Genomic DNA, 15,256 nt, shown 5'->3' on the forward strand with positions numbered 1-15,256 from the left:
CTACTGAGAGTTTTGCCAACCATCCAAGCAGGAGAAACAACATCAATGAGGGAGACAGGAAAAACAACAAAAGGATAGATGGTGCATAGGAATGCTATGTCTGCATAACTGACATAAGCATGGAAGATGCAAGAGCAGAGAGAAGAAATACATTAATTCCACTGCTTCTGGAGAAATATGCTTCTGTGCTCTCTCACACACACAAGATGTTGGTCAGAGGTGTGGAGTGACACAATAATGCCTAATATTGTGTGGGTCACATATGAGTGACCTTTTCGAGTGGATGGTTACTAAGGGGAAAGATTGTCTCCAGGCTGCCAAGCAACTACAAATCCCGCCTGTATAATCTGCTCCTATTATATTCCTAAAATCACCTATGCACTTTTAGTCAATGTCTAGATAATTGTTTCCCCTAAATGTGTCATGTTTTTATTGTTTTAAGAAACCGCTCCACCATAAATAAAATACTGTGATTATTTACGCATCCTCATGTTGTTTCAAACTCATGAAACACAAAATGACACCTTTAGCAGAATGTTAACACCACTCTTTTCCATACAATGAAAGTAGATGGAGAAGAATGCTGTCAAGCTTCATCGAGGACAAAGAAGAGCCATTAAACGTAACATAAAAGAGTTCTATTTTAGTCTTCCATAAGCCATCTGATACACTGTCTGAATTTTTTTTTACAAAACCCGTTTGACCCACATTGAATTTTCAAATTGCTTGAAACTCTAGTTAACCTGTTTATTTATTTTTGAAACTGTGTGAATATTTCTGATTGCAAATACAAATACATGGACATTTTTACAGTTATTATATATTTTCAATTTCTTAGTCTCTGACAAGCTACAGTACAATAGAGGGTTTTACAAGGATCTTTAGTGTTTTTCCTAGTGTCAATTATTTGAAAATTGCATATAAAAAAACAAGGCCAGTTTGACCCCCAACACTTCAGTTGTACCTTTTATTTTTAACAAAACATGAGGTTAAAGGGACAACTTTTCACCTTATCTATGCATAAACAGTGCATATTACTACCCTTGAGTTCTAAGGGACTGTTCGTTATTTATTTATGGGGCCACCGGAGGAGTTTTGAGATCAATAGTCAAAAAAGACTTGACCCTCCCTTCGCCAGCAATAAATTTTTCTATGACCCTCCAAAATGATTGTGAAAAAAGGCATGACCCTCCCCGATCATTTATTGATTATTACTTCTGTACTGGTTTGCGCTTGGCAAAGATGTTCAGATATCTCTATGCCTAGACCTACACCAAACGTTCATTAAAAGACTCCTGCACACCCGCCTTTTTCAAACTGGCGCAGCGCTGACTCGCGATAGGTAGAAACTGCATGATTTGATTTGTTAAACATGAGGATTATCCGACTGGCATCGCCGCTCACTCTAACATTAACCTAGATAATTGTTCGCTGTTCTTAGGCGCATAACCAAGTGTGTGTGCGGAGTGTGTAGCGCACTGCATGACATGGAGGCGCCGATGCGATCAACAGTGGAAACAATTTAAAATACTCTATTTATGGCCATACAGAAAAGAATAATGCATCAGTCGCAATACTTTTATTTGTGTAAACTCACAATAACAAGAATACGTTTTGCTTTCGTAAAATAAAATAAAACAACCAGGGCGCGCTTTCATGGTCTCCGTGAACTGTAGCGCGTCAAAAAAAACAAAAAAAAAGCAGAAACATATCGTAGGCTATATAGCATACTAGCCTCAAATATATGAAAAAAATATCTATATAAAGCTTGATATGTCCACTTTTAAAAACGAAAAAAATCAAATCGAAAGCAAATATCATCTGATGTAATCCGTATGAAAGATGCATTTCTCTTAAAGGCGCACTTTACAGCGGAGATGTATGGAGACATGTTTGCAGCGGACACTGATTTAGAAAAAAAGAGTTTATTAATAAACAATTAAAATGCATCGTTATTTTTAAATACATATTTATTTTCATTAGCCTGTTTTTGCGGCAAGATTATACATTCGCTTGAGCGCAGAATGGGCTATATCCCATGCAGTATTTAAGCAGAAATTAACGTGCGACTAGTCAAATATTTAGTATATGGCAACAATACATTTACTATATTTTACATTATTTAATTAGTAAGTATCCAAAAGTATTTTGGAAACTATAGGCCTACATTTTTTCATGATTTTTTGATGAATAAAAAATTAAAAAGAAAAGCATTTATTTAAAAACGAAATATTTTGTAACATTAGGCCTACACATGTTTTAATGTCACCTTTGATAACTTTAATGCATCCTTACTGAAAAAAAATTCTGACTAGCCAAGTAAACCAACACATTTTTGAACGGCAGTGTACATTCAGTAGGTTAATATTTATTGCAATATAAACACTGTCAGATCAACAAGGTATCTCTTCATTTACCAGTCGAAGACGGAGAAACTTTCTGCTCTTAAGTTTACTCCGTGCACTGTCAAGGTCTTCATCGTATTTCTCGGTCTTTGCAGCAATTATTTTACCGCAAATACTGCATCGCACGCTATTGGCATCGAGTCTGGAGAAATGTACCCACACTTTTGATCGACTTTTCCACATCTTTAAGGTAGCCTATTATGTGTGTGTCCTCGCGTCTCATATGAATATGTGCGCGGAGAGTTTGTGTGTGTGTCCTCGCGTCTCATACAAGTATGCGCGGAGAGTTTGTGCGTGCGGGCGCGTCTCATATGAGTATGTGCGCGGTATCGAAATCTGGAACCGAACAACATGCCATTTTTCGATACTCGATAGTATCGAGGCAATTCGGTCGATACCTAAAAACTATCGAGACTCGGTACCCAGCCCTAGAAAAGACCAGGTATAAATGCCCTCCGAAACGCATTCGAGACGGATTTGAATCCGAACCACTTCAGGGGAGGTCTGGGCCACATTCCCGACAAAACTGAACAAGTGTAAATGCATCTGGTTGTGGAAACCACATATGTAAATTGTACTCCTCCCAAAAAAATGCAATAAAATAAAAATAAACGTGAGAGCGTGTTATAGGCTTTATGTCATGTTATAGCCAGACATGACGACGCTACTGCAACACGCATCACTGCAGATGAGCCAACAATGTGCAAACTATTTGAAGAATTGAAGATCGGATTTAAATCCGTTTTGCAAAAACGCATTTATGCGACCACACCAGGTGTAAATGGAATCGTTTTGATAAATCAGATAGCTATCCGATCTGAGAAAATTGAAGTGGCCAGGTGTAAACAGCCCTAATGTAGCACGCGTTATTTGTGTTTGTTTTCAGACATGATAGCCTAACAGTTGTTTTATACTTGTCCTTATGCCATATCACAATTTTTGATGGTGGATGATTTAATATCTCCACGATCTGCTTTTGAAGAAATGTGGTAGTATCGCTATCACACACACTACAGCGCACATTCTATCAGCTGTTCTGGCGCCTCAGTCCCAAACTCGACGTATAGGCTACATCGACGTAGGACACACTCACAGGATACTGCTTGTGATTCGCAATCACAAAAGTTTATTATTTGCTCGTGGTAAACATTTCATTGGCGTTCTGTTCTGACATGATGCACTTTTTCTGAGCGCGCGCGCACTGTCAAACAGCGCCAAACTGGACTTGATCTTTCGCGTCTGATTTTTGTTGGGTCAGACCCATCTGCTAGCTATGGGGGGGACCGAGACTGAGAGAGCTACATGGAAAAATATGCCCAAAACAAGCCACTTTGAAAGTTTGTTGTTTTCATGAATACAAAAGTTGGGTGACCCTCCCCCTAGACTAAAAAAAGTTGGATGACCCTCCCCTCAACAAAGAATAAAAAGGCATGACCCTCCCCTATTTTCCTCCGGTGGCCCATTCCATAAATACCGAACGGTCCCTAATATGTACCTTTAAGGTACAACTTTGAACCTTTTGTAAAAATAAGATACAAGGTTGTCCGTTTAAACTTTAAAGGGTTAGTTTCTCTTCTTTTTTATTATTTTTTTGTACTTTTTTTTTTATAATGTTGTGCTACTCACCTTGGCCAGGTCACTTCTGTAAAAATATATTTTTTTAATCTCAGACAGTTTTATCTGGTTAAATAAAGGGCAAATAAAAAAGGGTACTGCCACAGTGACAATCTGTTGTAAGGTCAACTTTTGCAAAAGGTACAATTTTGCAATCAATATATATATATATATATATATACTGTATATATAAATATATTATTTATTTTTCAGAAAGAATAGCTTTGTGTGACAAACAGACTGAAAGTATTATTCACTAAACGTCTTTCCCTCTGCAGTAGCTCTCATATCTCATTTGTATGTATTATTCAAATGTGTCACCACAAGATGCAACATTTCAGGTTTCAGAGTATGATGCACCACACGAGTTGTAGGACGGACTTCTTTTGTGCTGTGTTTTTTTTTTTTTTTTTTTTGTCAAGGTAGAAGTCCAAATTCAAGTGGCATCCTATTGCACATTTTTGCACATTGCAAGTCAAATTATGGAAATTCAGACGCTCCATGTTGAATCGAATGTAGTCGTAAGCAGTGTTGTGGGTAACGCGTTATAAAGTAACGCGTTAGAGTAGCCTACTCTAATTACCTTTTTCGTGAAATGTGTAACTTAACGCGTTAGTTTTGTGCGGTAATCAGTAACTTCGTTATTTTTTAAAAAAAAGTAATCCGTTATTTTAAGGAAAGGAAAATCCCGAATAAAAAAATTTCCCCAGGATCAAGACAGTGTTTCTGCGCTTCAATACCCCACCACCCTCCAGCTTTAAAGGAGAACTCCGGTCAATTTTAACATTGAGCTCAATTTTTTGTAAATTTGGAGTGCTGTCAATACAGAGAACAACGACAAAAATCGGTGTTGCCTACACCGTGTTATCCTATTTTTAAAATTTGCACCCTATTGACTTGAATGGGGCAAGTTTTAAACCTGCTTTTATCCTCTTAACATCTTTGATGTGTCATTACAAGTGCCCAGCCATGTGAGTGATTCCTTCAAAGTGAACACGAGGGAATCTGACTGCAGTAGATGTGAAAGATATGAATAAAAATGATGTTAATTCAGCCAGCGCAAATACCTGTATTTAGTTCCTGTTTTCGGTGGAAGTCCAAAGTAGTCGATTGTCGAGTTCACGCGCGTGATCATAGTAACTAAACCTATGCGCGTAAACTCGACAATCGACTACTTTGGACTTCGACCAAAAACAGGAACTAAATACAGGTATGTGCGCTGGCTGATATAACATCATTTTTATTCATATCTTTCACATCTACTGCAGTCAGATTCACTCGTGTTCACTCTGAAGGAATCACTCAACATGGCTGGGCACTTGTAATGACACATCAAGGATGATAAGACTAAGAACTGGTTAAGTTTAAAACTTGCCCCATTCAAGTCAATAGGGTGTACATTTTAAAAATAGGATAACACAGTGTAGGCAACACCGATTTTTGTCGTTGTTCTCTGTATTGACAGCACTCCAAATTTACAAAAAAATTGAGCTCAATGTTAAAATTGACCGGAGTTCTCCTTTAAGGCACACGCGCGCAGTCTCTTGCTCTCTCTCTCTCCCGCTCTGCCATGCACGCGCTGCGCAGTTTGGAGCACAGTCTCTGTCTCGCGGGCGCGCTCGCTCTAGATTCCGGGAGATTTTAACTAATTCGCGGGCATCAGTGAGCCGCTATCAATATGCGGGAGACTCCCGGAACTTCCGATAGACTTGGGATGTCTGCATTTCTATACTGAAATAATATCGCCATTATAATGATTGATTTTTTTATTGAAATAATAGCCCATCCGCGCATCTCTACTACCCGGGCTGGGAAGGTGTGAATTTTGATTAATATGTTCTGTGATAATAAATAAATAAAACGCTATGTGGAATAGCCTATGACTGTCTTTCCTGTTATTGTTATCCTGCAGTGTTAATTTAGTCGGATGACTGACGTTATTCATTGCCAGGAGTCACGACTTCTAGGTGCATTTAAAGGGGGCCGTGTCTGTCAATTAAGCTGCAGCATGTGTGAGGCGCTGCAAACGGCTTTTAATTTTTGGTAACGCATGAGTACTCTAACGCGTTACTTTTATGAATAGATAACGCAGTAACGTAACTGATTACTTTTAATTGATGGTAACGTTGTAACCTAATTAACTACTTTCCAAAGTAACTATACCCAACACTGGTCGTAAGTATGGAATTGAATTTTACTCAATAAGTGTGACCAGTTTTACTCAATTTGCCGCACATATTAAACAAGAAGAAAATAAATAAATCAATCAATCAAGGACCTGCAGGCTGTTTGACACAAACTTTTTTCTTCGAGATAACACTGTCAGCAGATGGAAATGTGTGTTTGTGAGGCTGGGTGTGTAGGTGTGTTGTTGGAAGCTTCAAAGCCCTCCATTTCTGCTGTCCTCGCCATGAAGTTAATTACTGTACATCTGTAGCACCCCACAGCTAAAGTAAAGATAGTTGTTTTTCAAGCCCTCTGCCAGTTTCATTACCGCTAATGCTAGCGTGGGCTCTCAGTACTGACTGTCACCGTTTGTGTGTGTGTCACAAGTTGACAGTCACCTGGATGTACTGTAGTTAAAATATCAAGGTAGAATAATTGGGTTAATTGTGTATATTAAACACTGTGTAAAACAAAGAAGCACATCCTGTGCGGAGGCAACCTGTCAATTTAAGTACATTTAGAGTGAGTGAGACTGCAAGACTGAGATGTGCGTGTCTGAGGAAACAACAACACTGGAACATCTTCAGCAGGAAGGGTTGCTGAAAATGTTTCCTACATTTTCCTATGTGCTTTTCTTCCAGTTAGTCGCAAATAAACAGACTTCTGACTGTCAATCGGGTCAAATTGCATTTTCGTTGGATCCAAGAACTGCCAACCTGGAAAGAGACTGCTTAACAGGCCTGTAAATAAGGTGAATGCAGTTTGTTTGTCGAAAAGAGGAGGCGTTTTTCGGCGCAAACGTTCCCTGGTGCTATTTTGCAGTTTCAGAAAGCAATTCCACCACAGACCAGGAAAAACCTAGTCTAAAGTCAGTGGCGCATTATTCAGATGCTATTTTAAGGGCGCATGATTGGCCATAATGCAGCGTGAGCACAACACGCATACACTTGGCTTCTCTCATCTACACAGACACAGCAGTTCTCATTTTTGCAAACCATAATTACAAAGATAAATATTACCAATATAAATGAGGGAAATCATTGTGGTGTCCATGAAGATGTGAAAAAATAGGCATAAATCTAGCTTACACATTTACCCAAATTATTCAGGCGAATTGTAGTAATGACGGATTAAACCTGTTTGATTATTAGTGGCAAGACACATTGGTAAATAAGGAAAATTGACAAAGTGGGACAACGGACAACGTCAAGAACCTAGAAACAAAATTTTGAAGACTGCGAAATCACCTTTACCATCATGTAAGTTGCGTGCGCCTGGCAAAATCGCCATGGAACAAGTGCACCTGCTCTTAAAGGGAATGTGAAATGACGCTCTGATTGGTTTATTGCGCGTTACGCCCAAACCACACATATGCGTAATGTCTAATGTAGCTACTTCAGACCAACCCATTTTAGATTTGTGTCGGTGCAAGAGTCATTTATCCCGCCGGTATAATAGCAACACGAGATCCACAAAGTTACTTGAGTTTTGCATTTCATACTTGCGTTTCAGATTGTTAAAATAGGGCCCATTGTGTTTGTTTAATTGCCAAAAATAAAAAATAAATTTAGGTGGAATACGGGTAAGGTTAAGGACAGGTTTCATGTCATGGTTATGTTTAGATGGGCTAAGATAGATGGAATTTCAGAATTTAATAATAGGTTTAATAAAATGCACTTATTGTGTAAGTTTTACGGTGAACTTATATATATAAAAAATACCTGCATTAATTACATGTATTATGTTAGTACTTAATATAAAGTTGGTCTGTGACTTTTAAGGGCAGTACATTCTTAAATTGGATGTCTGTTGGTTGTTTAAAATATATTGTTCCCTTGGGCATATCTAGTTTACTAGCTACTTAATACTCTTTTCTGATGTAATCCGAAAGTTTGAAACATTTTTACATGAAGCATTTACATTTAAATATTTCTTTTAGAAAGAATATTTGGTAACGCTTTAGATTACAGCCCGGAAAGTACTGCGTAATTAAAGCGATTTTACATTACGATTATACTGTTCCTATTAAGTACTTGCATGTATAAAGTACTTACATTGTCTTTCAGATACTGTAGCAATATCTCATGCTAAAACTGTAAGATGCTTTTCATTTTAGCAGATATACAAGGTTCAGGGTCTTGCAAAACACTAGAGAGCCAACAAAATTAGGACTGGCTTGTATTGGAGCATAAAAATGAATGATGTCACTAAAAATGAATAACAGCTCTTGTAATGGCGATTTCTGGTTGTCTTTGGAAGGTTATGCAGGGGCTTATTATTGAGTACTGCATGAAATATATTGCCTGCCTCCCTTTGTAGGGGAAAAAAGAAGTTCACTTTGCATGCTAACAAGACACTTCAACCAAGGTTTTTTCCACTGTTTATCTGGACAAAATTGGTCACAGTGGTGTGACAGGTTTTACAAATGCAGGCAAAAAGTGAATAGCATTTGCACAATGAATGAAAGTAGTTGCATAAGACCTTGAAAAATACTTTTAACATAAAAATAAATGATTAGTTCAGAAACTCTTTAAAATTTGAACAAGCCTTATCCATGCAGGATTGAGAATCTGACGAATTTTGTTGTTTTTAAACTCAGACAGCACACAGTTCATCTTTAATGAAAGATTAAATGAATTATATAATGTTTTTCTTAAGGAGCTATATTTGCATTATAAAATGGAAATTGCCATTCATTTGCACTGCATTTAGGTCCTTTATTCAATACTCCATAACTGTAGTATCTGTAGCTTATCTGGAACTAGGCAGCTTCTTCCAGTCTTTTCATATTCACTGACATATTGAAAGCAATGTGTCTGAGAGTTGCAATCTTTAGGTCAAGTCAGACATTTTTATAGAGTTCACATCTAGACTTTGGTTAGCCACTTGAGAACACTCAGAGATGTCTGGAAGCTACTCCAGCATTGTCCTGCTGGTGAAATCTGAAGTTTGGGTTTTCAAGCACAGACCATTTTGTGCTTGGCTCAGACCAATTTTCTCTAGGTCCTGACTAGTGTCACAGTCTGAGAAGCGTCCACACAACACTCTGCTGCCGCCCACCATGCGGGCAGAGGTGATGAGTGGTTGCTTTTTTAGGCCAGAAAACTGGAAGTTTACTCTTGACCTTCATCTGGTGAGTTGTTTAAGGCAGCATATTTTAAAAAATACATGGAGGCGAGGATGAAGATGAACTCATTCGTTTATTGCAGAGGTGAAGGAGAGGTAAGTATCACAATAAGTATAAGCAAACACGGGATGTGCTGGAGATGCAGGTGAACGATACATGTACTGTAAGAGCTGAATATTCTATTATCAACTTTACAACTTTAATTATCTACTGTTCAGTATCACAAAATCTCTAAGAAACACAGTCACTACTCTTCCTGGGAATGACAGGCAGGTAAATACAAAGGATACATCAAAGCTTCCAGCTAAAACAAATATGGAGAAACCAAGTCATTTTAAGCTAAAGAAATCCGGAGGTCAGTCCACAAACTAAAACAACATCCATATCAACATAATATCTACATCAAATACCAGACCAAGCATGAGGCCCTGTTTACACCTGGTATTTAAAATGCAATCTGATCGATCCGATCACAAGTGGACAATGCTAAATACAGGTGTAAACAGGGTTTTTGGGTCTTCAGCTGACAATGTTCTCTCAACATTTCTGATTCCTGTGTCCCGTGCCTTATTATATCCAGCCAATGGACGGTTCGATCAGAGCAAGTCCTTCAGTGTCTGTCATACTGTCTATGGCTGCGTTTACACTTGGCATGAACATGCGATCACTGTGAACCGATCAAGCAGATCGGATCATAAGCCAATCGGGACACTGTGTTTACACCTGTCCACATCAACTGGCTTCTGTATATGGATAACAGATCGGATCTCGCATTCCCGCGAAAAAAAAAAAAAAGGATGGCTCCGGTGCAAAGCAGTGCAATGCAAAGCGGAATTATCATGCGCAATCCTCACTGTAGTTAAAACATTAAAACACAGCATTCCACAGGAAAAGTGTTCAAAAGCAGCGCATCAACTACAAATATTTCTATTTAAATTAATATAAAAATAGTGTAACTTCTGGATAATGTTTTAATAAAATGTAAGTGCTTAATTCCATTAAAGAGTGGCATATTTAATCTAAATGTGTACAGCAGATGTAAAACAGAGTTTAAATCATTCTGGTTACTACATTACTTCTCTCACTCCAGTAAAAGAGTGCGTAAGCACAGTCTAGAGTGTCCGAGTGGTGCACACATATTTACGTGTAGGCCTAGTTTATTTTTTATAAATCCCGATATGTGCGTGAAAAATTGCGTACACAACGTTTATACATCAGGCCCCTGGTGTAAAAAGGGCCTGAATGTCAGTGTGGGGCTTTTATAATGAGCCCAAATTCATATTTTTCTCTCCGTTTTGGCCTTCCGTCCACACTGAGACGGCGTTTTAGGTCACCATAAATGTGGCTTTTGGAAAACGCTCTCCAATGCGGATACATTTTAAAAAGCGTTGTAGTGTTGACTGTGAAGCCGGAGGTATTTGAAAACGATGACGTAAGTTTAGTCATGTGATCCATGTTGTACCAATAGATATGTTTACCGGTATTGTGCCTGTTATGTGCTATTAATTTTTACACTATTTCTAAAATGTTACTTTGCACACTCTTCATATCACAGTCCTGCAAAGATGACAGAAAATGTACTCACATTTGCTGTCCTGCGGCAATACAGGAGAGCAGTTGCGTTTTAGACCAAACATATGGTGACTGAGTGCAACCTGGACGCATCGGTGAATGGTGAGATATTTTGCTAAATAAAATTATTCTGTTAGAAGAATTGCGCGATAACTTTATAATTTATTTTTCCATCTGTATCATCTCAGTGAGCTTTCGTGAGGTTTCACGCATGTGCAGTAAGGTGAATTTAGAAGTTTCTCATCCACACTGAAACATCGGAAAACACTATTGTGGACGGAGAGCGTTTTAAAATGTATCTGGATTAATGTAGACGTAGCCTGAGAGTGCCAGAGATTGAGAGTGCAGACAGAGTCCAGAGTGTGTGTGACAGAAAAAAATAATTTATAAATTAATCTGTGCAATTAATTTATTAGCTCATGATTGTACATGGCAATTTCAGTCAATACATATTCACTTGTTGATGTCTAAAACCCACTTTGTCATTCTGGTGATTTTGAGCGATTAATTATTAACACTTATTAAAGACAAAACATAATCAGGGAAACACACAACACTAAAATAAAGCAATAAACATGAATTGAATTACAGAACATGTAACAAAACACTCTGATGTACATTAGCTACACTGTAAAAAAAAATCTTAATTTTACAGGTAATTGTCTGTATTTTTTACCGTTCTTTTACAGAATTTTACCGTTTTGTCATTATACAGTGAATGTCTGTTATTTTACAGATATTTGCTGTAATTTAAAGGTCCACTATTAAATTTACAGGCAATTGCTTGTGTTTTGGTTTTACATACATTTTCTGTATTTTTTAAAGAAATTTTCTGTATTTTTACAGAGTTATGTGTAATTTTACATAAAATATTAAGTAATATTTTACAGATTATTTCTGTGAAATTAGAAAACAAAGAATAGAAGGTGTAGCTGCAGAAATCAGCAATTATTCAACATGTTTTCCTTGAAGACCATTAAGCATGTGGGGGTTAAAGTGAGTTTTAAGGTTAATAGTAGGCTATTTAGTAGGCCTATAGCCTACTAGGCAGGCCTATTGACTTTTAATTGTCTTGCTCATTTTGATTCATCATTTGTGTAATTCTCCCCCTAATATCATGTATATTTTATGCATTTTATTAATATTTAAAAAAAATCTGCGTTGCTGCCATAGACAGTATATAAACGGTTGCTGCACATTGCATGGCATTGTGTACGCGTGTGCGCGCGCGCGCTGCAGATTCAAATGATCCGCCACTTTTCCGTTGCTTAGTCCCGCCCACAACGGTTAGCTGGTCTGATCTGTCGTCAAGTTTGGATCTGTGTATCAAGCGCAAGCGAAGCGGGAGATTTGAATTCAGTAGCAGCTACTCTGAAGTGGATTGTGAGATCAACAGTGGGTCAAAGCAATCGTTTTCGTCAAGAGCAGCCGTGAGCAGGAGCGCTGAACACGAGTTATTGTACGGTTGTCATTCAGTCTGTTCGGATATAACGCGCCTTTTTCATTGAGCCTGGTTCGTCACACCGGACATCATGCCAACCGATCCCTGAGGTAAGAGTCTCATCATACTAAGTTACATTTGCACTATATTTGATAACATTTTTCAGTTGACAGTTTGTTTACAAGCTAACATTAGCATTCTTAAATGATGTCATAACTGGCGTCGAGGACGGCAAAACACTGGAAATGCAGCATGAGTCTTTAAATTTTCCATCTGTTTTAAGAAAGATTGTTGAACCCACTTCTCAAAATACCTAACGTTAATACAAACTTAAGTAACGTTAGACTTGTTATTCATATCAAAGTCCGTTCAATTGTATAAAATCTTCGTTATAATGATGAGTCAGTAAATCAATATCTTAAATGGCGGGCATTTTAAAATAACAGTTACTGTCTGGAAGCTGAAAACTCTTCTCTTAAAAATATCCTTGCTTTAATAACGTTAACGTTAGTGAAATTGTTTTTGGTGTATTTATTACCATTTTAATAACCACAGTTTTACTACAAATAGGCCTAACTGTTACCATATTTATTACTTAAACCACGTGGTCAATTTTCGTAATGGTGAGTAACGTTAACTCTACCGAGACCGTTAATAAATCAAATTCAGTAACTTAAACTGACAGCACATGAGACTAGAATATGAGCACAACATGATGAATTGCAATTCTGGCAGCATCTGCTTGCCAATGCCAACACATAGGCCTAGCTGCTAGCTATATAATGCATAACGTTATGTGTATAATGATGCTTATAAATAAAATATATAGCATGTTTGTGTTCTGATAAAGAAATTAACTTATTTACAATTTGTAACTGATGCTGCTAAGTCACAGTAAATCATATAAAGTTACATTTACTTTCTATAAATGTAGCTAAAACCACATGCTCAAAACATAACTGTTAGCCTTTCCTGCTCAGCTTCCAGATCATAGTCAGTTCAGTTGAGGTTGTGCATTGTCCCATTAGAACATATTCTTACTTAGTTATATTGAGTTTTAAAAAATAATAATATTTTTTTATGATTTCAGGTCATCTGGAAAGCAGCTGATCATGGCAAACAAGGTAAGCAGTAACTTTAAAAATTGTAATGGCTGAGTCTTCTGACATGATTGCACTAAAAATGGCATAAAAAGAAGTATTTGTTTTATACTGTATATTTTCCCATGTGAATATTAATTTGATCCTTGTGGGGCCACTGTGGCTGCACAAGGTTTTGGTTTTGCTACAATAAGACCACGAGTGTTAGATTTCACCCATCTATTCTATTGTTTTATTGTTGTTTTTGTTTTTTTTTAACTAGGCTCTGTCATTTAGAAACATGGCTTTTCCTATCACTGCTATCTTATTGACACATATCTCTACCTTTCATTCCAGCCAGATGATCTGATGGGAGCTGCTTGCATCTCAGCCTACCTGATGGACAACTCTTGCTGAACGAATGACCTTCAACTCAACCTTGCCAACCGCTTCTGGTTTCAGCCAAACCATCCTTGCTGTGTGATCCTGCTGATTTGCCTTATACAACATCAAACAGATCCGGCTCTTCCTATCGGAGCTACACAACTCCTTGTCTTGCTCTATCCAGACTGGGCTATTGTAATGCTCTCTTGGCAGGCCTTCCAGCAAGACCTAAACTCAATGCTTCAGATCTATGTGTCCTCCAGAAGCTTGTGTTTTGCAAGTGTGGTGCCATCATCCCGAAGAGACAAAATCACTTTCACTGACCTTTACCTGGACTGTTTCCTGCTGGTGGAATGACCAGCACAACTCAATACATTTTCAAGAAACTGCTAAAGATCCATCTTTTTCGTAAACACTTGACCCAATAATACTATCTTTGTTTAAAAAAAAAAAAAAAAAAAAAAAAACTTGCTTTGTGTACTGTGCTAGACTAAACTGGGACTTGTCACTGCACCTGTTGCTCCTATTGTTCTCTTAATTGGTAAGTCACTTTGGATAAAATGTAATTGTATAAAATTAGTTCTATTAGAGTATAAAGGTATTCAGCAATAGCCTTTTAATGTGGATATTTTTACATGTTCTAAATTATATACTAAGCTTGTATTTCCTATCATTCACATATCTTGATGTTCAGTGTTTGTTTAATGACTAATACTGTAAATGTGCAGTTATTCTGTACTTATACATTTAGTTATTCAAAAAAGTTTTGGATTGTAAATTGGATTGAAAAAATAAAAATGAAAACTACCATAAATATACAAACTTTGTATTTTAATTTATGTACTTATTGCATTTTTATACATAACTTCATAGTTATTTTACACAGAAAAACTATATATTAAAAGAAAATTACTGTAGATTAAGACAGCATTATCATAAAAAAACTTTATAAAACCCTAAATTTACAGATTAACCTGAAAGTTTAATGTTATTTGACATAATATATACGTTTTTCCACGGTTAATTAAACCATTATCAACAGTAATATACTGTCATTTAATTAATTTTGACCGTAAAGTCAATTCTGTATTTTTACGGTTTTTGCCTGTAATTTTGTGAAATGGTTATTTGCTGTAATTTAACGGAATCCGTCTGGAAACTTTGCTGCCAGAGATTTACCGTTTTTTTACGGGATTTTTTTTTACAGTGTACTGATAACAAAAAATAAGAAGAAACAAAATTATTTAAAAAAAAATGTAATCATATGTGAAGTGTAATGCAGGGACTTCTGGTAATATCCTTTTCCTTTTTTTCTACTGTAAATTATATGGTAAATAATAGCTTTTACTTACATAAACCATAAATTTGACAGTATTAGACAGTAAAATTACATAGTGTGATGTTAAACCATTAAAAGGCCTACAGTTTTTTCACCATACACTAAAAAATACTGGCTTGTTTCAACCCA

General features: G+C 37.0%; 1 long non-coding RNA gene across 1 annotated transcript; it reads left to right on the forward strand.

The window, feature by feature from the left end:
- The first annotated feature begins 12,186 nt into the window (after window positions 1-12,186).
- On the forward strand, window positions 12,187-14,390 carry LOC306989868. Its single transcript, XR_013795757.1, has 3 exons — window positions 12,187-12,435; window positions 13,416-13,449; window positions 13,762-14,390. It is a non-coding gene; the product is annotated as an uncharacterized lncRNA (long non-coding RNA).
- Window positions 14,391-15,256: the final 866 nt, after the last annotated feature.

This window comes from Phoxinus phoxinus, assembly GCF_949152265.1.
Source record: "Phoxinus phoxinus genome assembly, chromosome: 21".
Classification (NCBI taxonomy): domain Eukaryota; kingdom Metazoa; phylum Chordata; class Actinopteri; order Cypriniformes; family Leuciscidae; genus Phoxinus; species Phoxinus phoxinus.